This window comes from Lampetra fluviatilis, chromosome 22, assembly GCF_964198595.1.
Source record: "Lampetra fluviatilis chromosome 22, kcLamFluv1.1, whole genome shotgun sequence".
Classification (NCBI taxonomy): Eukaryota; Metazoa; Chordata; class Hyperoartia; order Petromyzontiformes; family Petromyzontidae; genus Lampetra; species Lampetra fluviatilis.
In genome coordinates, this window is record NC_136296.1 from 4296694 (window position 1) to 4323339 (window position 26646).

The following is a 26646-nucleotide window of genomic DNA, read 5'->3' on the forward strand; positions in this document are numbered from 1 at the left end:
TTCCGCCGTCTGTAAATGAGAAAGTAAAACGATTTAAAGTAAATGGGCTGGCATGGCTATATTCTGGTATTTTAAAACGTACTCTGAATGGACTTATGGTGCGTAATGAGTTGGCAATAGCACATGTGAGTGATTTGCAAATGGTTGACTTTGCTTATTGGTGTGACAATACAGAGAAGGACATTATGATATGACCATTGACGGCGACAGTTAATGAGAGTTGCCCATGCTCAACAAAAAGCAAATCATCCCACAAATGCTTTGTGGGAAAAAAAACACGGTTTTTACACGTTCATTCACTGTTTATTGTACTATATTAAATTACATTAACACCTCCATGGACATTTCTTGCAATAGACAATTGCTGACTGTATATTGGGTATATTGTGTAATTGCATGTATGTGCTCATGTATTAATGTATCCAAGGCTGATGTTCTTTTAGGGTAGTACTCCACTGTGCAATGTGTTTTTTTGCTTTACATGTGTAGTGGTGTTAACTACTCGCTGTTCACAAACTGTGAGAGCAGATCGTAAACAAGGTTGTCCCGCTCAATCAAACGGTCAGGGTCAAATGGGGTGAGGTAGGATCCAAAACCAGATTGGGAAGGACCAATCAGAGGGTCCCACAAGGTGGCCGGGGATTGGACAACCCTGCCACGAACAGGATAAAAGCCAGAGCGCTGAGAGCCAGAGGTGTGGACTCGAGTCATGTGACTTGGACTCGAGTCAGACTCGAGTCATGAATTTGATGACTTGCGACTCGACTTGGACTTGCATAACAATGACTTTGTCCCACCTATGAGATGTGGACTCGAGTCATGTGACTTGGACTCGAGTCAGACTCGAGTCATGAATTTGATGACTTGCGACTCGACTTGGACTTGCATAACAATGACTTTGTCCCACCTCTGCTGAGAGCTCTGGAGGAGTTCTGCTACACGAAGACCCAAGTCGGCCGAAGACGTCTAGGACCCTGGACCAAGCCCTCCAGCCCTTATCAGGGCTCGGGCTCAGAGGGATAGATCCCCTAGGTCCAGCCAGAGGACGCTGGGAGAGCAGGGAGATTAGATAGCCTGCAAGGTCAGGAGGCTTGTACCTTCCGAGGGAAACGGGTGAGGGGACCATATACCCCTTAGTGTGATAGGAACTGTGTTATTAAGATAATAAATGGTGTGTGCCATAAAAGACGTTTAGAAGTCCGTCCTTACAACACTACACATGTGTAATGGGTTCAACTGAGTCGCAGACGTAGACTTGGAGGCAACACATTTATTCAGTTCCAACAAGGGGTAACTTCCCCTAAACAGTATAACAACCTAAGGTTGTGACCACCCGGACAACTACACTAGTTACTACGTAACTGCTACATGGACCGGGACCAACGACTTTGGCCCGGGTCCACGTGTTGGAGACACAAATGATCGCTCAGTGAAGTGGCTTATCGTGTGGAAATGTATAGCAGCCCAATAATCATAATAATCTATCCTGCCATGAAGCTTCCACCATTACCCACATGCCCATATGTAATGAGCGACTTCCGTGACACGTCGTGTAGACGGAACTTCTTCTTATATTCTTACACGGGCACAACACAGGCCAACCTTATCTTCCTCACTCTGAGTACAACACTTAGATATCAGCATCTCTACTGGCTACACACACATGGCCGATCACTTGGCGCGGTTCCACCATCAACACTCGGCTACGCCGCTGATTGGCGGCGTGACGAGGATGGTGATGGAAGCCCGCAAGAGATCTTCCACGTGGCCGGACGAGGACGATGGAGAGAGATGACGGCGAGCAGCGATGCAGTCCGGACCCAAGACTCCACATATGAATCCCGAGCCCTGGTACGCTCCGCCTCTGACTACGCCCTATCGTGGAACCTTCGAGCAGGTTCCCAGAGCATCTCGGCCAACCCCGCCTATTATCTTTGCCCCAGATACCTCTTCCTTTCAGATTGGATGTTGTCTTAGCGTAATAAAAAAAATAGCCGTCCCAGTTAATACTAAGATAACAGGTAAGTGCACCCATGCACAAGTTAAGTATGAAAATAGTTATGAAGGCAGGACTCCGGGTATTTTTCATGAAAAGGCAGTGCAATCCGCAGAACAATTAAAGCACCTAATTAAGATGGAATAAGGAGAGAACGAACTGTGCAAAGAAACAAGACGGAGGAAAGAGAATACAATGCAACAACCAACTACAACTCCTCTGCCATTTCCGAACAATGCGCAGAACAATGAGATCAATAGAATCACAAGCTTTTATACCGAGTTCATGATGCCGGTCCGTCAACAGGGACGATCTTCCTCACCTGCTCGGGCGGAGTGCACACCACCGGAACCCCCAGAGAAGCGGGTAGCAACACAGGCGGCACAGGTGCAGTAGGCTCAGCGGCAGCAGGCACCTCCCCGCTTCCGGCGAGTCCCTGGAGTTTTTGCTTCGATGACTTGTCAAGGGAAGCTGCCAAAACTCCGATGACAAGTCGAGAGTAGAGAAAAAACGCGCACCGGCAAGGCATCCAGAGAGTCGTCCATGCGCGGAAGCGGGAACGCGTCGGCCACAGAAACCTTGTTCAATTTACGGAAGTCTCCACAAAACCTAAGACTGGTGTCCTTTTTTTTTTATAAGCACGACGGGCGCTCCGCAAGGGCTAGTAGATGGATAAATAATATCGACGACCAACATGTCTTCGAACGCCTGTTGCACACGTTCCTGTGTCGATACGATGTTGCAACAGGGAGGTATGACCAATATCAAATTCACTTTTGCTGAACACGTCGGAGAACTCGCACAGGAGTGAACACAAATCACTTCGCTGCTCCAAAGACAACTGCAAATTCCCCCAACACAGCGCTTCCGCCCACATCCCGTTCACAAATCCAGTTTGCTCTACTGCACCAACCACACCTTTTGACGCAACGACATCATTTTCATAAAATGCAGCCATGGCGTGAGCCAACACCGTACCTGCCTGAACCACAACCGTACCCGGACCCATGTTAAGCACTTGCAAGAACGGAGCTTGGTCGGAGCGAAGGACTGTTTGTACGCCAACCAGCGCCAATCCGCGAGTCACGGTAATCGACGGAGTCAGGAGGACTCCAGCCGTCAGGTCAACATTTCTCAATTCTTTGCGATAGCGTAATGGCACAAGCCTCTGTGACCCTGGCGGGATCTCAACCAAGTTCTTAACAAGAGCTTGGACCATGACACCCGCTGCCGTACGATCGTGCGAAGATGGCAAAAAAAACAACTTGCGACCCGACGGCATTTCCACACAACCTTGATCAACCAGGATTTGAATAGGCATCCTGTTTAGAAAATCGGTACCCAAAAAGCAGGGTACAGCCAGCGTCTTTGAAATCAGTATGGGTCCGACCACAGCGACGTCGCCAATTTCGATGCGGGCATCCACCTGACCAATGATGTCAATGCTTCCATCATTCGCCGCGACACAAACATTAACAACAGGTCGCACTTGTCGAGCAGAGATCGACAACAATCGAAAAATAACATCAGAAATAATGGTAGCCAAGGCTCCCGTGTCTACCAAGACACGTAACGCAATACCCCGAATAGAGCCGGATACCGCCGAGGAACCCGTAGCCACCGCAATTACGCGATGCGCCAATTTTCTCCACTGCGTCCCTGAACTAGTCCAACCATGAGCAACCAGATTACGTTGCCCGGTGTCAATGTGTGTGTTATGCTGAGTGTGGATGAACCCTGAGTCATTAGATGTCTGAGATTTCAAATTGGGCCGGGTGTCTGTGTCTCGACTCACCTGTTGGGGTTGAGGTTGAGCCGTCGGAGGAGCAGCAGGCACCGGAGCCGTGGTCGGTGTTCAAGGACGATTCCGGCATCCTCGTGCGAAGTGCTCTGGCTGACTGCAGCGAAAACAGGCAAGAGATGGCCTCTGTGCCACCCAATCCTCCTGCTGACGCGGTCCCCAGTTCCACTGACGGTACGCAGCGTCCCCTCTTCTCTGGTTCCACAACGGGAGCGCAGCAGCGACGTCCTCCTCCTAAGTCGTATCGTCAGGCGGAATCACTACAACCTTCCGTGGCGACCATCCCTTTGGTTCCTTGTCTCGGTTGGGGTCCCCAGTCCATGCCGCCATTTGAGCCCATCGCTGCAGATTATTCGTCACACACAGGTAAGACCACACCAATTTATCTAGCCAGTCCCAACATTCGTTCTATGACGAGTGAGTCAAGGGCCTCCGGATTCACCCCAGGGTAAGCCGCTCCCGCCAATGCCAACAGCGCACTGTGGTAGGCGGGAGGCGTCTTGGTTTTCTCTTGCCTACGCTGAAGAAATTTGCTGCGCGTGTAGGAAGGCGGTTCATACACATCCGCCATCTCAGCATAAGCACCTTAAAGTATAGATTTTTTAGCAGCAGGAATAGCTCTGAAGACAGCAAGAGCGTCGTCGTCCAAAACAGTCGGCAGAGCGATCGGTGCCTCCTCTTCCATCCAATGTACTGATCAGAGAACCGCTGTAAATCACCAAGTAAATGTGCTCCAATCGCTTCCTGCTGTTATGAATTCCGTAATTGGAGGTAATCTGCGAGTGTGATCGGCTCCACTCACCACGTTCTTAGCAGCGGGTGCCGTGTCTTGCGTATCACGCTTACTTCGTAAAATGGCGGACTCTGTCCGCGCCTCTCCCGTGCCGCCCAAAATGGCGGCATCCGGCTGTGCGTCCTTCTCACCCCGTGTAATGGCGGCCGTCGCGCTTGCGGACGCTCCCGCCAGGATGTCGACCGCGGACTCCTGATCATTTTTCCCCGGCGATGTCAGCGCAGAGGGCCCCGCCACCATATTCTCCATGATGAGCGACACCAGCTGTATGACCACCGCCCGCAACAAGTCCAGCTGCTCTGATACCTTCCTCCAGGCGTTTTCGGGCTGCTGGTGTGGAGATGTTACATCTCGATTGATCGCCTCAGGCGCAGCAACCTCTTCCGCCATGGTTTCAATAACCGGGACCACGGTTCTCGGGGTCGGCAGGAGGTCTTGGGTCACATTTTCGTCACCATCGGAAGACGCCACAGGTGGGTTCCGTTTCTTCTGATATTTGGACATACTGAAATCTTCGCTGTTAAAACACAAGTTCTTCTGTTCAATCTTATTTTTCTTTTCAACCACTTCTGACTCCAATGTAATGAGCGACTTCTGCGAGATGTGGTGAAGAGGGTACTTTTATTTTTACAAAACAACACAGGCCAACCTTATCTTCCTCACTCTGAGTACAACACTTCGATATTAGCGTCTCTACTGGCTACACACACATGGCCGATCACTCGGCGTGGTTCCACCGTCAACACTCGGTTATGCCACTGGCTGGCGGCGTGACGAGGATGGTGATGAAAGCCCGCAGGAGATCTTCCACGTGGCCGGATGATGGAGAGAGATGACGGGGAGCAGTGACACAGTCCAAACCCAAGACTCCACGAACCCCGAGCCCTGGTCCATCCCCGCAAGGCTCCGCCTCTGGCCACGCCCTATCGTGGAACCTTTGAGCAGGTTCCCGGAGCATCTCGGCCAACCCCGACTATTACCTTTGCCCCAGATACCTCTCCCTTTCAGATAGCATGTTGTCTTTGCGGTGCCTGTACCCTTGCTTACCTTTTCCAGCCAACAGGTGTCAACATGTCATTACACATATGCAACAGGGTACATCTGCACTCTTTCACACTTGTAAAAAAATATAATTTCTATGATTATAGTCTGACTGCCACAGAATAAATGGAAGCGTTTCTTTATTCCCAACCTTTAGGACTTGGGCACAGTTATTACTGTGCAAAGTAATACAAAGCATCTAAATGTGAAATGTCAAGGTGCTTTTGAACAGTAAAGCTTTTAGGCGCTCTCATATAAATGTAATATTACACGTCGATTATTTGATGATTTGTTAGAGCACATTAAAGCATACAATATACTACAGCTATTTGTAACACAGTCAGTCATGGTACATTTTTAATCAACTTTACCACGCCGGTCAGTGCAGGTTGGGATGCCGGATTAATGGTGCAGTGTGCTAACCGCTGCACCACCGTCCCCTCCCCATTAATCTATGCAGTGTACTGTGTATTTGCTATTTTTAATCGAAATTGTTGCACCGATACAAATGAGCATTTAAGGTGGTGCTCATATGCATTGACAGTCCCTGAGCCATTGATTGAAGTAAATATTAGTACATTAGGGGCCACACCCTATATATGCACAATGATTATAATTATGGGGCCACACCCTATATATGTGTAATAAAAGACTTGACCACGATCTCTGGCTCAGTGTCCTTTATTTGGTCCGTACTGTATTACCCACACGGCTGTCTCTTCTTATTCTCTCAGTGCTGGTTCCGATGTCACTCCAGTCACCATCAGCAGCCCCGCTGCTGTTCTTTGTCGCTCTTGCAGCCCCCACAGCCCCCTTGGCTGTAATCGCTGCTGCTCACTCCGCAGCGCTGACAGCCTCGTGCTGTCTCTCTCTCTCTTCGTCGCTCCTGCGACTCTCTGCAGCCACACCGCTGCCTCTAACACACAGCCTTCCTGGCTGTACTCTCCTCTCTCTTCGTCGCTCCTGCGACTCTCTGCAGCCACACCGCTGCCTCTAACACACAGCCTTCCTGGCTGTACTCTGGGGTCGGCTCCCGCTCGCCGGCGGTGCCCCCCTCCTCTCGTTCGCCCTCGTGGCCTCACCCTTTTCCATTCACAACCCGACTGCCTTCTCTTTCCGGTTTACCCACTTAAGGACCCCAACCTTTCACCCACGTCACCTGGCTCCGCCTCCTTGTGACGTCACATCCGGAAGGTCGCTTTCGCCCGCATTACATATGCACAATGATTATAATCATGATTATGATGATTATGATAATCATGATATAATAATTGTGCGTATATAGGGTGTGACCCCTAATTATAATTATTAACTATAATTATTAACATGAAGATCCCATGGTGCAGTAATCATTTTATTGACCTCAAAGGGATGATGGATGCACTGAGTTTACTGTGACTAGCACTTGAACTCACAAACGTTCTGACTGTCAAGGACTCTGCCACCAGCTACTTCTCTTGCCACTTTGAACAAGAGCCATAACCAAGAACACAAGATCACTACAAGAGTCAAATGGCTGTGTTTAATGCAAATACTTGCGAGGTTTGTTTGAACGTGGTTCTATGTAACTGCCAATACAGTTTTATAAATATATATAGAAAATGTTTTTTCTAACATGTGCATATTTCACGAATCGGATGCATTGTTCAACCAATAACTCAGAGGCGTGGAGCCAGAACTCACTGTTCATCAGAAGAGCTGAGCCTGAACAGCTGAGCCTGAACAGCTGAGCCGGAACATACAAGCCTTGAGCTGTTGCTTAAAGGTAGACGATGCTTTGGATTCTGCGTTGGTGCGGTGGGAGGGAGAGAGTTCCAGATGCCCGGTCCGGCTATGGAGACGTTTAGTGGTTGCGGGATTGTTGTGCATTCGCCAGCTGCTGGTTGGAGCTGTTATATATATTTCTTCTACTTTGTTGCTCACACACAAGTTCTTAACCAGAGAGCCCACAAATGAAAATTAGACTACTTTGAGTGCTGCCAAATTGCTATTTACTTACCTAGTGTCACAATTTAACATCAATAATGTTTGCTTGCCTGTGTAGGGGTGTTAGAGAGAGAGCCGTTATGCATGGCAGCTTATGGGAAACAAACACAGTGGGCGGGGCTACGTGAGTGCACGGGGGGGGTGCTCTCAACGACGTCCGCACCAGGCAGCCCGGGGCCCCACCCCTCAGCGGGGGTGGAGTATAAAGGGGGATGTGTCAGAGGGCTCGGGGCAGAATGTTAAAGCTAAACCAGTGAAGACCGAAGATCGTCTAGCTAGAGCCCTGGACTCCCCTGGGACGCCGCCCTTGTCAGGGCTGCGCAGGACCGAGCCAGCGGCGTGGTCCCGAGAACCAGAGCTAGTGCTCTGGGACTCCGGGTACCGTAGTCCAACTTACCAGTGTCGGGCCAGACAGCCTCCCCTAGCCCGTTAGTGGAGGACTAGGAGGTAGGTCAGAGATAGCTAGCAGTGTATTCCCAGCTAGCCGGGTGAGGGGGCCGATACCCCCTCTAGTATTGTATGTCCACAGTTGTGACTACTTGTACGGAATAAATACGTGTGCCTCACCAACGGTGTCCAAGAGTCATCAACGGTACTTCACCTGTAATATGGAATATATCAGCAGATATAGCTGTTGCAATATTTCCCAGTGGAGACGGAGGTTATGATAACCTTGCATTTGGTGTGAGAACCGGTTGAAATTTTCACTGTTAAAATGGCTGTCAAATTAATTTTATAAGATCAATGTGATGTCATTTAGGGCCGAACTGAAAATATGTTGTTGATATAAGGGGCGCCACAGTGGTGAGATGTGAATTACCTCACCTGGTATACAGGGGGTTGTGAGTTTTAACCCGACCCTGACGCTTGTATATTTGGAGTTTGCGTGTGTTTCTTCTTATCACTGCGTGGATTTTTTCCTGGGTCCTCTGGTTTTTCTCTCCACATTTACAAAACGTGCATTTCGAGTATTTGGCTTTGTTAGATGTCCACTTGATAAACCACTTCGTTGAATTATCAGTTGTGGTGGTATCCTTTCACCTGTATTATTGACAGAGAGGGTTATACCTTTTATTATGTATTATGCTCTAGCTCTGTGCCTTTATGAATATGACAAATGGCTGCCACTGGTGGTTAAAAACATTACGAACATTTTTTTGCTTGAATATACCGAGGTGCTATGTTTCACGATTGACTTTGAGTCACACCTCATAGCAGTACTGTTAGACGCACCGAGAAAGTACATTTATTTTGTAACCATCAGCGGTCACCGGCTCCAAGTGCTTACGTGCGAGTCAACACCGAGATGAAACCTTGCCGCCCAAGTACACAGGTCATCGCACGCTCCTCATTCTTTGAAGGCTATATTCATTGAACAAAATGAGTTCCTATTAGCATGCCCTTCCCATATCTCCTCTCCAGTTTTACTCATCACTGAGGGAAAATTAATCAGAGCTTGAGTCATGGAAATGTAATGCTCCGCGACTCACTATGAATACGTTGGACAAATAAGTTCAATATTCAGCCTGGCATAAGGTAATTTGCTCATTTGAGCTGCTAGAATAATACAATGCTGCATTGGACAGAAATGGTAAGGAAAATGTGCAATGACACGGATGAATAATAATCTACGTTTAGAGGAAGCATAGGTGCTGCTGTGAAGACAGGCGTTCGAGTCTCCATGTAGTATAGGCCGTGGTTTGGGCAGGTGTTATTAATGAGCATGTGCTAAAGAGTTTGTGAGTACCTATTAAAGGAGGTGCGAGGCAGCGGGAGGCAGCCCGTTTTACAATTGTCACCAAGCCCCACTCACCTCCTCCTGTCCAGCGGCTGGAACGCACTTCCTTCCGATGTTAGGAAGCCACAGGAGCTATGCACTTGAAAATCATCTAGGTTGACGAACTAATTTCTTAAGAATTTCGTTTTTGTGTTTAGTTGTTCTTACCCCGCACCTCTGAGTAGTACAGTTGGCTACGTACAGTGCAAAGAAAGTTCAACACATTTTTCATACAACGGAGGTGAGGCTTTTTTTACCCAACTAAATCTTGTTTAATTTGATTGACCACTTAATTGAACACAGGACTGAAGATTCCAGTTTTGCCAGACCTTGAAGTGGGAAGAAAAAACAAGACGTCGCAGAAAATCACCGGATCACAATATCCAGGCAGCATTGCAGAGGCACGTGGGGGCCCTTGACCTGTGAATGACAAGGTGGAGGAAGTTTCAAGGCTCACAGGTCACTAACACAGTACTGGGCAGAGTTGAAGAGGTAGCACCACCTTAAAGCCTCATTCCTTCTCTTTTTTTTCCATAAGATGTCTTCTGCCACTGAAAAATTCTTCCGCATCTGCAGGATTGCTTATTTACTCAATTAGATTATTTTTTTTTACTTTGCCAGAAAAGGCCCACTGAGCTAATGCGCTCTTTTATCAGAAGCGACCTGGCCACAAATGATAGCTCAACGAAGTTGCTTATCACGTGGAAATTTATAGCAGCCAAATACTCCAAACGCACGTTTCTAAATGTGGAGGGAAAAACCGGAGGCCCCGGAGAAAAATCCATGCGACCACGGGAAGAACATGCAAACTCCTAATATATAGGCGTAAGGGTTGAGATCGAATCCACGACTTCCTGTATACCAGGTGAGGTAGGTAACATCTCGCCACTATGGCGCCCCTTAATAAAGAAGGTTTTCTGTGTTTATTATGCGAAATCTACTGGAGGAAGCAAAGGGGTTTTCTATCTTTACCGACTCGACCGGAAGTGCCTTCCATCCAGGAGAATTTGATCACAGGGGCGAAGGAATAAAAGGAGGGGAGAGGTGCAATGCTATAATTATAATTAACATAATTTACATTTACAATGTGCGTTCCATCCGTAGATCTCAATGAAGTCAAAATATGAGACTCTGTGTCAGGCTTTTCGTACATACGGTAGACTAGTCTACAAAAGTTATTTCGCTAGAGTGATCTTGTACACTTAGTACAGATGTTACAAACATCTCAAACGTTGCCGCCAGATACAATTTTGATTCCCAAAATTTCGTGCGCAGGAGCAATTTGTAAACCTACCTCTTGAAAAATGTATTCAAGTTATTTTGGAAGGCAGTGCTTTCCAGCTCATTGAGTACCGCTTACATTTTATTTCCTGCATCGTTTGAGAAAGGAAAGAAAACAATTTTCCAAGCGATTGCGTAATATGTGGTCATGAATGGTAAACATAAATACAAAGTGTAATGGCATTGTGTTGCTCTGCGAGTCTGCCAAGTTCACAGTGACCCTGTGAAAAATCAATGGGTAAATGTCGCCTGGAGAAAAATCGTGCAGGTATTAAAAACAAACAATTGTAGAGCATATGACCACGTGATTGATACATTTTGATTAAATGCATACACTTTTACTTAACCTAAACAAACCAGTGCTTTTGCTCATTTACAGCATGACTCATCCTCAGCTACACTGCTGGATGGAGGCCTCTCCACGCCTTCACCATCTTACTGCCGTCATACAATGCCACAGTCCATTTCACTTATGCACAAGAAATAATCGAATCAACCCATCGCATTGGTAGTCTGGGGCACGTTCCCTATTTTGCCTCCCATTGCATAACAAGTCTTGTCAATCAACCATCAACTGCTTTCGCGATGTGTCCTATTCAACCCTAATGGCAGTTATAATGACATCAATTTTTTTCTTTTTTTACTGATGCATGTTTTTCCCTCTTTGTTGCTTGTATTTGTCAGCGGGCACCTCTCCACGCCTCAGTGTGCACTTCGTTTTTGTTCCGTTTTCTTTGCCGATGTCCATAGTTCAATTCCACATGCGAGCAGGTGCAACGCAGTGATTGAAATCTGTACTCTTTCGCCGCATTGACTTGGCTCTTTTCATTATCAAGTTCAGTTTGTTCTTCAAAAGCATTTCTAACCATTATTGCTGCCCTCTGTACACACACTGGCTGTGATTCACAATCGCCGTGGGGTTTTTTTTCTGCCAGCCAGGACCGCCACTGGCACTAAAAATCACACGCTTGGCACCAAATGCGAATCAAGAACGGGTGCGGCACCAGCAGGATGAGTGTAGTACTTTTATTCATTTTTTCTAAAAGTATTTTTTATTGAACAAACAATTCAGGTACACACAGAGGGGCTTGTATGGGAATAGGCACCGGTACTGTATAGACACAATGTGAAGTACACTGATAATTATCAACGTTTTATATTTTGAACCTGCCTTTGCCATGCATTGCAATAAATTCTACATCTCTGGTGTATACTTCTTTAACTCGGATAACCGTCTAAGAGAAGGACGGATGGGGGGAAGAGGGGGAGTTGGGGGGGACCTAAATGCCGGAATGAACGATTTTCAAAATCAATGCCCACTGGTGCAGAGAAGCCGTGAAGGGTGTTCCAAGTCTGGTGACAAGCTTCCTACCTACCCCTTAATTTTGCATTAGATGTGGCATTTCTTTTTTAAAAACAACTTTCTAAGCGTACGCCCGAAGGCCCAAACTGTCAATTGGCCATGCAGTAAAAAAGCAGCGTCAATAACGTTGTAATTGATAAGAGTCAAGTACGCAACGTTGGGGTATGCAGCAATGTATGAGACGCATAGGGCCCAGTCGGCCACAAGGGGCCCCCGAAACGACAGATACATAAAACAATATAATGCAATCTAATTTAAACAATGAGACCAAAGAAAGAAATAATCATATAGTTGTAGCCTACATATTTTTGTAGACGGGTTAAAAACATCCGTAGCTATTTCAGTAAAAGTGAGTCGGGAGAAGGGGGGGGCATAGTCGTATCTTGCATACCCACCCCCGTTGAAATAGGTAGTTGCACTCCTGATACGAGTTGGCGTATTTCATTAATTCAACAAGGTTATGAGAGCTTTTTAGAGGAGAAGATTGGAGGGAATTCTAAAGTCGATCGGTGCGAAGGTAGAAGCGGCGTGGTGGTTGAACACCGCATGTATTAGATGAAACAGTCTAGTACACCGAGTACTCCGCATGGGCTGTGAAATCAATGAGTAAAGTTCACGGGAACAGTAGCCATGGTATTAGCGAAAGAAGAGCGATAAGGAGGTGATGGACCGCCAGGGAACGAGCAACTGGAGTGTATAAGTGTTGGATAATCAATCAACCTCACTGCTTTGTCGCATTCCATCAAGTAATTGCCACTCAGGCCGTCTGGCCAATTATGATTCGCAGGTAGTGCGAAGGCTAAGGCACTGCCTGCAGATAACCAATCGGAGGCAGTGGAAGGGCCTGGTCTCATTCCCCATGAGGAAGGGAGCAGGGTGTCGCAGCCCGCTACTGACACTAGTTGGGATAAACGAGCCTGAGAGTCTAAGGCCAGCATTTTCTGTCGTGCCCAGATGTACACTTTATCATACTCTGGTCTGTCTTCCAATTGTGTCGCTCAAAACATAATTTTCTATTCAGCGAGCTAGCTGTGCATAACTTATTTATTTTTGCTTATATTCGTCTCTAGCCTGTTAACTTATTTATAGCATTTAATATGCAATGTAAAAAAATGCTGTTTGCCGTTATTTTAAATAATAAATTACCATTATTTCATATTGAAAATAACAAATGCTTTGCTGGATACTTCACTTGCAGGAAAGTAGCTTGGAATGAATGTGTTTACTTATTTAGTCATCAATTACAGTAATACCTCAGCACGTGGCAGGCATGATAGGACACAGTAATTGAAGCTATGACCTTTTGTTAATTGAAATCGCCTTTTGTTTCCAATATTGTCTCGCAACTGATGTTTTCAATGATTGCGAAGCATGGTTGAACAAACTACTCCATTGTTTGTGTTCTGATGGCACCCGAGTCTTGTAAGGTCGGCAAAATAAACACATTCATAATTTAATTAACCTAATTACTTAGTAATTTCTGCAATTAGGTCTCCCAAGAAATGACCCGTACACTGAGTAAATGTGCGACGTGTGCAGTTGTGTACTATTTATTTTTCTGCTCATTAAAACTCAACAGTGCAGGGATAATGAATGAGCATTGCCAATTTCATTGTGCCTCCACACAATGAAATTGGCAATAAGTGACGCGTATCCCCATCGGGAGGACAGTGGTAAACATTACACAATTATCTCGATACGAATATCTGCATTCATATGACACTCACATGCCTCGGCAACTCAAAGTTACCTCTCGTCTCGTATCAAATATTCGAAGGGCACTCCCAGTGGCAGCTGTTCCTGTGCAGCACAAGGTGACGAGGAACTGGCCTACAATTGGGGATTAGTCTGACAGCCCGGGGGCAATGATTGCTCGTGGTAATTACAAAAAGGGGCCGGTCAATTAATTGCATTGCCCACCACTGACTTAAAACAATGTGGTACGCATTGGATTGACCACAGAGGGATCTTGGGTCAAATATACCTCAGACTTGATTTTGAACCTAAGACTTTCCGATTATGAGTTGAAAGCTCTTGTCGTAATTGCCACCCACCCTGTTAATGGAATATTATTGTAATTACATAATTGTATAATTAGATATTAAGTGAAAATTCGGTACAGACACATGCTATCTCTATACACCAAATGCCAAGAGTGTTATTATGCATTGGACAAGGATAATTAAAATCCTGCCACGAAGACCACAGCATAGCTCTCTCTTACACAGGAAACACACATACAGTTATAACTTTACAGACCTTTTCGGCAATTTTCTGTGAGAAAGCAGCTCTGGTGTGGTTAGAATAATGCTGGACAAGCTTTGTCTTCGGGTGCCACAGTGACGAGATGTTAGCTACCTCGCCTGGAATGGAGGACGTCGTGGGTTTGATCCCGACCCTGACAAAACCTATATATTTTGGAGTTTGCATGGTCTCCCCGTGGCATTTTGAGTATTTGGCTGCGATACATTTCCACACAATAATCCACTTCGTTGAGCTATCATGTGTGGCCAGGTCGCTTCTGAGAAAGAGCTATATAACTCAGTGGCCCTAAGCTGGTAAAAATCGTTTAATAGCTTTTATTCGATGCAGAATATGACATACTGCACCATGTACTGATTTTAATGCTGAGTCAACACAGCGGAATTTAATTGAACTCTGATCGCCGAGTTTGTGGCGCAGTGTATGCATTATCCCCTCTCTGTGGGCCTTAATTAATAGGTGCTCACTAACAACAGTTGCCCCATCAGTCTACATGGTTATACGGGTGATGTTTGCATATTCCTCTCTCTCACACACACACATGCTTAAGCATGCCATTCATGTGAATATAAAAAAAATATATACCATACTCATGCGTGCGCACAGCATTAATCCATCAGCCAAGACCATATACATTACTTGTCAGTACCACCTGAGGGTGGCATTAATTTCGCGATTCCAATTTCTTAATGTGGTCAGTAACAGTTAATTTTGTGATAGCCACTTGAAATTAGTGAGTTGTCATGTAATCCACTCGGATTAGTCACGTAAATAAATGGATATAACACTGTGCATACAATGAAGTAATACAATTTTGATATCTTAGGTGGTGCCAATTTCTGCGCTGGCTCGTGGACTAACTGGAACGTGGCAGAAAAGGCATTCTAAACGTAGTAATAATCGAGTTATGTATCCAGGATTTCCGCACTGAGTTGTATGACTCTTTTTCAGGAGGGTCCCGCATTAGGCTTTGATAACAACAAATGCCAATCAAGTACTTTTACTATTGGGAAAAAACCGGAGCATCCAGAGAAAACCCACGCATGCAAGGGGGCAACACTCTACCCCCATACAGATTGAAACAGATGGCGATCAACCCACTCGCTGTATCCCCTTATCCTGGTGAGCCAGGGTATGGCGCCTCGACGCCCATGGGGAAGGAAGTTGAACAACTTTTTGTGCGATCCGAAAACCTCCCCCCTACACAGAGCTGCATTACGGGTGTGCTCCACAGCTAGCCACTACAAACAATGTAATCGGGAAATGGAGGTTGCAATGGGTTGGAGCACATGTGCAAGACCGAATAGAGCAGTTCATCAAGACAGATTAAAGGGATGACCAAGGAGCATAGAGTGGAATAAGAACAGACGTTGGAGGTCAGGACCACACTTTGCGACATTTGCACGTTCACACAGACGGAAGCAACGGCGAGGTGCAGCGACGCCGATGGCATTGACGGTGAGGGTCTATTGTTCGCGATCTTGGTTTACGCATACACTTTGCACTCGTGCACATTCATACACAATGCACGCACGCACACAGGCGCACATGTAATGCTTAGACGTTGATCTATGGGATGCGTATCCCTGGGGAAGAGTGGCTGAGTGATTGATTGATGGCTGATGTCCAATAGGGCATGCTGAATCAGGGCCGGAGATAGGGCTGGAGATTTTGAATAAATCATTACCTTTCACAAAATAAAGTACGTTTCAATGAAACAGCTTATGGGCTTCATATATTTTTCGGTACCAGCATTATCGTCGTCAGCCATGGTCACTCCACTGCCGGATGAAGACCTACAAGTTGCTGCTAACCCTCATCCTGCGATGTCGTTATCCACCTAGCACCTCTACATTAATTGATTTCAATGCTCCGTCTTTTCAGCGGTCGTTCTCCGAGACACTTTCCAATCTTTGGAACTGCGTCATCCAAATCATAAGTGCAATTTTTGCAACACTTTTGCTCATATACCGTGTACTTTAGCAACAAATTATGTTGACTCGGATAACGAGGCAGTCCGTTATGGGAGGTCCATTGGAAATAATTATTTCTCATGTATTGCATAAATTGTCTTCATGATCATTCATTTAAACTAAAAATCTATTTTTAACAGGAAGTTAGTTTCAAAAAATTGGGGAAGTGATGGCGCATTGATTAGCACACTGCTGTGAACCTGCCCACCCGAGTTAGATTCCGAACCACGGATAACGTGAGTGCCTTGTGATATCTGGACCGGTCCTCAGCCTTCATCTTCTTCATTACTGACCGGTGTGGTGAAGTATAAGCAAACAACTTCCGTGACCATCTCGGCATGGGGAGCCATTCATCCGTTGCTGGATTGGCAGTGGGCTATGCATGATTAGAATAATGCATTCTTGTTTAAGGAAGATTACCACGCCTATTGTTTTTTGTATTGTTTGTTGTTGTAACTTGCTGACTCATCCCTACTGGGCATCTGTGAAAAATAGCTTCATAGCTCATCGGATTCCTCCAGGATAAATAAACATTTAGATTTTGGTTAGGGTATGTATGGTAAATAAAGGAATACTGTACGATTTTTATGTTGATGATTGGGATATTTTTTTTATATAGAAACTGCACTCAATAGACTATTCTTGCGAAGGACACAAATATGTTTTCAACATCTACTTCACAGGTTCTATCCAGCGCGGTACGGAAGACTTCGGGTTAAATTTGTGATTGGAGTACGATGCGACCCATAACCCCTTTTGAGGCCACACTTGGTCACATTTTTTTTAAAGGTGTCCGTATATTTTCCAGTCCAAAGTCTATCGGGCAGCAATGGGAACTGGCCCAGGTCAATACTGACGGACCCTGCGGTGAGAGCACAAGCATGCTGAGCTCCACGAGCCATTGTTATTCAAATATCCATTGGTAAATATTGCACAATTTCACATTTGACTTCACATTGGCTGGTCTGCAAGAAAATAATCTATCGGGGGGGGCGGTGGCTTATCGATTCATAACGCGGCATTGAAGCATTGAAGGGGTAATTACGGGGACGAGCGCGGTGGCGTGCACGTGACCACTGAGCCCCCCACTTTCAAAGTGTTGTCTGTGCTCATTGCACACAGGCCCATTTAGGTGCACTTTTTACAAACGATTAGGCTGCTGGAGGGCTTGACGTGACAATCTGCAACAGGTTAGCTTCTTTTGACCTCTCTTCCCTTTTGTTGGCCCATTACGGAAGGCACGACCCAGCGCAATCGAAAGCGGAACCAGTGTCAAATCACTTGCACGTGCAAACAGGGGCCTTTGAAACTCACCGCAAACAGGTCCCATGATATAGTACTATATAGATAGTTTACATGCTATTTCCTCACATGTGTGCCTTTTCTCCAGCCACGTTGGCTTCCTTCTGAAAGCATACCCGTACAAGTTACTGGCCAAAGTTGCAATGATGGACCCTCCTGGAAATACGTTTTCGGACTCATTAATACACGTGAATATTTATGTTTTTAAATACACGTGTTTTATTTTATGCATGTGACCCACTTAGATACATACATGACTGCATTTTCAAATGAGATGTATTTTATAGACATCCATCTGACACGGTGTAACCCAGAGGTAACTTAAAACAATTTTGTTTATGGTTTTATCTTTGGTACAGAAGTGATACGTGATGAAAGGTGAGCAATGTTGAGGCAGAGTTGTGTGCTAAACTTCTTTCGCACGTACGAGCCGACTGTGCTAATTCAACCATCCCTACACTTCTCATACCTCGTCTCTCCTCACTCAACTGCATTGCCTCCCTGTATACTACTTTTTCCTGTTCAAATTCCTCACTCAACCTTTGCTGTCTCTCTTTGTTCCTCCTCCTTTTTGTGCTCAACCAACTCTACCGCTCTTTCTCTATTCCCGCCCCCCTTTGCTGGAACAAACTTCCCCTCCACGTTAAACAGTCATCTTCGCTCACGAGTTTCCACTCCTCCCTGAAAACTCACTTTTTGTTTCCAAGCTCACCCAACGACCCCTTCATTTCTCCCCTATAGCCACTACCACGGTTCCTGCTCCTTCTTCACAATCTATCTCCATGGCTGTCACTCATTCCGCATCCATCCAATCGATGAATCACCGTTTGCTCTCATCAATTTTGCCTTAACCTAATTTACGCTTTGCAGGTTCGTTCATTACTGCCTCTCATCTATTTCATTCACCACATCTTCACCATTACATCCACATGTACCATTGTTAATTATCTGTAAAGCGCCATAGTCAAGGCCACTATATAAATTACCGTAAGATAAGATCATGCAAAGATGAAAACAATCACACGCAAATCATATGATTATTTGGTGATGCTGCGTTGGCAGCAGTGGCGTTACTAGGGTTGGTGTCACCCAGTGCGGTAACTCATGGTGTCACCCCTCATGGACCTCCACCCGTACTAGACCATACATGATCCTTAGTAATGGTTTTGTACTAATGTTACTCGTAAATCGTAATTCCCGTATATCACTGAATATAATGGCAATAGTAGTGGCATGGACAACTAACAAAATAAAAATTCGTTAAATGACTATTTCCTTTAATTACTACTTGAGTCTCAAAACTGTTATTGATATATGTTCACAAATACTAATTACCACAATATTGTAGCTAAAACACCAGAACATTTGACAAAACCAGCGACTATAAAAACACCAGCAGAGACGAACACAACAGCACGTGCTTGCAGCGCGTGCAGACAAAATCACGTGACTCGAAGCGTCATTGTAATTGGGTAATAATGACAGCTCTGACCGGAGCGCATTAGAAAGTTCAAAAAGTAAATTAGCATAGAGTTTTAGCCTTGTAGGCAGAGGTGGGACAAAGTCATTGTTATGCAAGTCCAAGTCGAGTCGCAAGTCATCAAATTCATGACTCGAGTCTGACTCGAGTCCAAGTCACATGACTCGAGTCCACATCTCATAGGTGGGACAAAGTCATTGTTATGCAAGTCCAAGTCGAGTCGCAAGTCATCAAATTCATGACTCGAGTCTGACTCGAGTCCAAGTCACATGACTCGAGTCCACACCTCTGCTTGTAGGTATATTGTACATGTAAGCTGGGCTTACGAAATTTTTGTTGTTATTATAACTAACTACAGGGATATTTTTATAAAAAAAATAGAATACATTTCTGCTGAAACACTGCACAAAAATTGTATCGACAGTCATTTTGGCGTCACCCCCTCTGATCGTGTCACCCGGTACGGTCCGCACCCCCCGCACCCACCCAGTGACGCCACTGGTTGGCATTAATGCACAATAAAACATTAACAAAGAACTAAACATTCGTCAAAAACGCTGGCTTAAAATGAAAACGTGTTCTTGACGCATGTCTTGAGTTAATTGTATAAGTAAATTGAGGTGGCTTAACAAGGCAGTGGAACAAGTAGGTATCTGACAGAACCTTTAGTTAAAATCCTTGTTGGAGACTGACTTAACCTGTTATTTCTCTGCGTTGATAGAATGCATATCATATTGTGGGAACATCAACAATGGTTGATCTGTGGATGTACCTGTTTTTACCATGGGAATGTGGAATTTCTACCAACAATTGAGAGCGCCCAACAAAGGTGAACACTACCGCATTACTCATTTTGAAGGGCTAAGACTCTTTGACTCATTGACGTGTCCATAGTTTGAGCAAGATCTGCTCATAGACAGATACTGTGAGTGCCACTGCAATACTCCTCCGAAGATTATCCTAATCCCAAAGCGGAAACCCTCCTGACATTAAAAATCCACTCTTTGTTTCTTTCGGTAAAGTCACGTATAAAGATAAAATAATACATTAAATAACAGCATACGACGTTTCGATTGCAACACAAGCAATCATCATCAGGTATAAATGAAATAGCAACAAAAATCGAACCAGAAAACTATAGACAGACATATAAGCAGACAGATATCACCAAGATACATAGAGAGAGCAACACATAGGCACACAGAGAGAGAACGTCTCTGTGACGAGGCCTATGTATCTTGGTGATATCTGTCTGCTTATATGTCTGTCTATAGTTTTCTGGTTCGATTTTTGTTGCTATTTCATTTATACCTGATGATGATTGCTTGTGTTGCAATCGAAACGTCGTATGCTATTATTTAATTCATTATTTTATCTTTATACGTGACTTTACCGAAATAACCAAAGAGTAATTCCTGCAGTCACGAAAGCTCCAAATTAAGATAAAAAATCCAACCAGGGGTGTATCTGTTCACCGTGTGCTGACACAATGTCAGCACTTAAGTGTAGTTTTACGCGTGAACATTCTGCACATCACAAGACCATGGTCTTTAAAAGCAACCATGTATAATGCTCTGGGATCCGTCACTTAGTAACTGTCACATGTTTCTGCCAACGTCCTGGACAAATTGTTCTTTCCTACAGGAAGTATTGCGTGAAAATGTTTGCTTCAAGCGCAGTTGGAATTCGCCAACTTAGTTATCAGTGCAAGATAGACGTGAAATTGTAATGAAAGGATATCATTATTTGGTTGAAGTGTTGGTTGAGTTAATGAAGCAAAGCAGTGTATGGAGCATCTAAAGTAATCTGATTCATAGTTCGGTCAATGCACTCGAACATTTGGGATATTATGGAATTAACACGATTCAAAATTTCATCCGTTGTGCAAGCAATCTTTTTTTTCACTTGGAAGTATTACTTTTGTATTGGAGACATGAGAACCACATTTCATTTGGAAGAAAACAAAAATCTAGTATTTTATTTTTAATATGATTGTGGGGCAGTGCTCATCTCTATTGCTGATCATAAACCAGTGGTGCACATTCTCATTGTGAGGGACAATCAATGGTTAAATTCCGATAAAATGTTACTCATTTCATTGAGACTGTGGCGCATTCTGAAACCAGCAAGGGGGGCAAACTGTTTACGTGGTGGCCATACCAAGCCAGCATTGGGAATTCCACATTTCCAGGGCAGGAAGCTGGTCTTTACATCATTTCCTCAGTCACAACATTTTCATCGTCATGACAATTAATTGTTTGCAGGTGGTGTGTAACTCATCTGAAAATAATTTTCTTGGAGATGAAGTTTATGGATTATGTAGAGGAAGGGCATCCATTAAACTAAAACTAAACTTTTTTTTCTAATTTTACCAGGTAGGCCCACTGATCTATTATAGCTCTTTTTTAGAAGCGACCTGGCCACAAATGATAGCTCAACTAAGCGGATTATGTAGAAATATATAGCAGCCAAATACTCTCAATGCATGCTTCTAAATGTGGAGGGAATAACCGGAGGACCCGGAGAAAAATCCACACGACCACAGGAAGAGAGACATGCAAACTCCAAATATACAGCAGGCGTCAGGGTCAGGATTGAACCCACGACCTTGTGCATACCAGGCGAGACAGTTAATATCTCGCCACCAGGAGAAACAGCCAACAAAGCAACATCGCAACAATATTTATTGTAAAACGACTCGGTGCCAAATGTTCTGATCGCTAGGCTATTCAGCTTTCTGTATGTGCTTCCAACGTTTGTGATGTCCTTACTATTGACCTTCCATGAAGATGTAAATCTGGCATTGTGGCTTCTTGCCATCCAATTCTATTTTGAAATGAATATAGCCAGGCAGAAACCTACTTTTCTATTTTATATACTGCATATGCGTTGCAGCTACTTTTTTATTTCTTGTGCACGGGCTGAAATAAATTCCTATATCAAAGGGTGTGTAGCCCTAAGAATCTCGATTTCTCGATTGTATTGTTATAACCTGGAATAACCTCATCACACTGGCCATATTCAAACACATGTTATTGATTGCTCTTAATGGGGCCATCGAATTTTAGTTTGTGGTACTTGAAATCTGGACACAAAGTAGATAGTTTCAAACAAATGTGTTGCATCCAATTACACTACAGCACCCATACATTGTGCTCTTAACCTCAACACTATTATCTGTGAATAATTTTAACCCGTGGCCAGTATCTCTTTGTCGAGAGCACAATTATTTATTGAATTATGCTACGCATTTCATGGTTATTTTTGTGTGTGGATGAATAACATTGGATATTACATATGAATGTGATCTAATATCTTAGATGTGTTGCATCGGATAACTGTGAGCAATGGTAATAGCTTGGGTAAGCCTTCATCCACCAGTGGATATACCATGGCTGATTATAATTATGATGATGATCTGTGGCCTCCTATGGATTAATGATGGTAATTATGATGATGAAGGTGGCGTTGATGATGATGGAGATAATGATGGATTGATCATGGTCCAGCAGTGGATTGGTTATGGCTGATGGTAATGTCTAAACCTCGATGTCTAAATTATGGAATTGTAAATTAGTATGTATTAATATCCGTTCAGCGACAAGCTGTAAACACATCTTGAGGCCATGAAATACAAAGAATAAACGATTCGGATACACATATAGCTTATCCAAAAGCAATTTTTTTAATCTATGAGAACAAAGTTTAATGACCTTCATGGTATAATACAGTTATCATATTAGAATCGTATTATATTATTAGAAAATACAACACAAGTTTTGCTGGGCTGGCTGTCGCATGGGCGGGCAAATACGCGATTTTGGTGATGTTACCATGCACATCTGCGCGATGACCTCAACCGCATCCCACAGATGTAACGCCCCCCCTCCCCCACCAGCCCCACCCTCACAAATTTGCGTACTCTTGTATGAACAAAAGTCCGTTAAATTATATCGTAAGATATTTCTATATTTTTGCTTGTCATCCCTATTATGCCGTTCTGGTTAATGAATTGCAATTGTCACTTTGTCTTTGCACAACACTACCACACGTGTTTTTTGTTTTACAGTATCGGTCCAATTACTAAAACATGCCAGTGATGGATCAGTGGCTTGATGGTTCGTGTGAGGGTTGCTCATTTTGAAGATGGGAGAGTGAGGAGTTGGGATCCATTTTCTCTCCCAAGCAATTTCCTCAAAATTTGTATAGGACACCAATGCGTTTTTTTAAACGTTTGCTTTAACGGCGAAAGAACGAAGGATAATAACTCGATCCAGAAGACAATATTTGGAATGTATCAACTATGCCTTGATTCGTTATGCACTATTGACACTATGCGCAGGGATATGAACCAACTGTAGCGGATAATAATTTCTTGACAACCACGTGCGATCAACACATCAACACTCGGGCGACAGTAACGACACCGTTAGAAGACTTCGCGATGAACCCAGTAACCCGTGTTCAAAATGTGGGATTTGGACGATCACTCATATGCACAGTGGTACAATCCATTGAAGAGTCTCACTGTTTTTTTTAACAACCATTTTGCAGCAGATATACTGACTCAATTACAAACAAAATAACTCGGGTGCCCGGGAGCTTGCAACGTCTGACTACTTGTACACTGACTCCCAGTGTACTCACGACAGCGCTAATTATATATGTTATGAAACATGGCATCTCTTTATTGGCTGATGGTGATGTCATTCCTGTCCACCCATACGGTTTACTCGTATTCTTGTAAAGGGATATTGAGTTTTCAGCTCCATACGGCGTACAGCCGTTTCAATACTGGCAAAAAAATCATGTCTATTTGTTTGTGTTTCTCCCTTGTTATGGGACTTAGGAGAATGAATGTTGAGATATATAAGGGCGCGGTGTGACCATAAAGGTCTGAATTGGTCTGTAATAAGGTAGGCACTGATAAGGGGTTGACAGGTATGTGATGTTACCAATAATGGTGTCTGATCTTTAAAGGTGTATTGAAAAATGTTGATTCTGCTACTGATACTCATGCTGTTTTGGAGTGACTCATGCAGCCAGCTATGGCTGCAAAGTTTGGTCGTACATGTTATGTATATCGTTTATTGTTAAATTTGAAATCACAGTTCCTATGATCACTGTTACATTGTTTTTATAGCTTTATTTTGGTGATTTTGAAAACGTTTTGGTTTAGCCATATATGTTTGTTGTAGTACAGAGTTGGCCTGATAACTTTAATATACATTGTCTTATGGTTGTTATTGTTTGACTTGCATTCGACTCGGAATTTTTGCAAACAGCGTTGAGATACGGTGTTTTTTGTGGAAGACTTTGCTGTTTTTTCCTGTATTTTTCTGTTGCGTGTAGTCACTTTAAGATGTTTCTTGTTCATGTTTTTGTTTTGTTGCGGTTGCACTCGAGTCAAGAGCCGCATGGCTCACAGGATTAAACCTAATAAATCAAACTGAAAACTGAAACTGGAAACTATGATGAAATTATGGCATTGTCGCTCACTTGCAGGAAGCCGGTAGCGCCGATGCCGCACCAATATTTATCGTGAATATTTGTGATGGACCAGCCATTCGGTGCCGATGCTGCATTCACGAAATAACTCATTTCATTACAATCCGACGCCTGTTATTTCCTTTTCTTTTTAGCCAGCAGCCTCGTCTTGCTCGCCGACAACGCTTGATCGACACAGTGTCGTAGCATCCCCTCCATGTCGACTTACTTGCAAAAGCGAGGGTAATGGAATCTCTAACTAAAAATAAAACTACGTGTTTTTTTTTTATTTACCAGGTAAGGCCCACTGAGCTCCATAGCTCTTTTCAGAAGCGACCTGGCCACAAATGATAGCCCAACGAAGTGGCTTTTCGCGTGGAAATTTCTTGCAGCCAAATACTCTAAACCCATGTTTTGAAAAGTGGAGATAAAAATTGGAGGACCCAGAGAAAAATCCACGTGACCACGGGGAGAACGTGCAAACGCCAAATACACAGACAACGAGGTCGGGATCGAATCAACGACCTCCTCCATACCAGGCGAGGTAGTTAACATCTCGCCAACGGATAGGGATGCAGAGGTTGACAGCAGCATAAAAGTGGCGTGCCAAAATGTCCAAACAAAGCCTGGCACCTCCCAGCGATCGGGCCAGGCATGTCGCCCAGACCGATGCGCTCCGCCATCTCCTCGTTGCTCACAAAGCCAAACCGGTGGACGCCAAGGCTATGGACAGTCTGTACCTAAACCGTCATCTCCACATCATTATTTATTATTGCACTTGTTTACCCAGGAGATCAACACTGAGTCTCAATGTTATCTTTGAGGAGGGTCCTGCCAAGTTTGTTTTGCAGTAGGAGGAGATGCTTGCTAAATGTAACCTCAATAGAATAAATGTGATGTTTGACTTGCGATGTTAGCCTATAGCAGTTTACATTGTGTATTATTTTAGCTGTGAAAGGACACCGGAGAACCTGGAGGAAATCTATGCAGAACAGAGGGAGAACAGAAACAGAAGAGAGGGAGAACATACAAACTCCACACATAAAGGCGCCCGACTCACGAATCGAACCCAGGTCCTTCTGGCTGTGAGGGTACGAACTTTGCCACTGCGCCACCCTGCTGCCCAACCTCAATAATGTCATGGACCTGTCTATCCCTGGCGGTAAGGTTGTTCAGCACCTGCATAATTCGCTTCTTTTTTGCAACTGCAAAATACTTTTAATTGAACACTCGTGTCAATAGCCAGGCTCTCTCTGCTGCTCCTGCTGCTGGAGAGAGGTCACTGATGTTGCTTGGCAACAGTGTTTGGCAACGGTGCTTGGCAACGGCGGTGCTCAGCTGTTGTAGCCGGAAAGCTTAGAATATCGAGTTTTTACATTTCACTTTCTTATTTCGATAAATGCCGCTTATGTTTATAAAATACGCTTGGAAATTTTACTGGATGAATAGACATGTGTACATTCTTCTGAGAAAGAAAATGTATCCTACTCACGAACAGGGAAAACATACTGGTTGTGCAGGATGAATTTAAATAAAAAAGAAGGTACTTACAATGGCTTACATCCAATTACCGAGAGCTTAAATAAAAAAACATACTAAAAACGATCTGTAAATCACAGTCACGTGGCACCAGCAGTAGCCACTAATGAGAAACAATTCTGTATGGGAATCACCCTAAAACACATACGCACAAACCATGGCAGATGCAGATATCTGATGCACAAATGCAACATTAAAAACTCTACAGTGTGCAACCGTGGTCATCCAGAAGGAACCGTACAAAGTATAACGACGCAATGCCCGATCCACAAATACGAAGGAGACATCACAGCGATACACTGACTCGGTTATCTGGGCTTGACCCACCTGAATGTGAAATTGTAGTGGTTGCTCTGCATCTACATCAGCAGCCGTATGAAAGAAGAAGACTAAAGTTAATCAATGTTTATTTCGTGGTGGAAACGTAGACGGCAATGGATGTGCGGTGCGTCACGGTCGTATCCGCCACGCGTGATGCGACAAGCGTCTTGTGCAGAACAGTTTTTTGTGTGTAGTTTGTTGGCCTTACCCCGCACCTCTGGCTACGTGCGAAAGAAGTTCAACA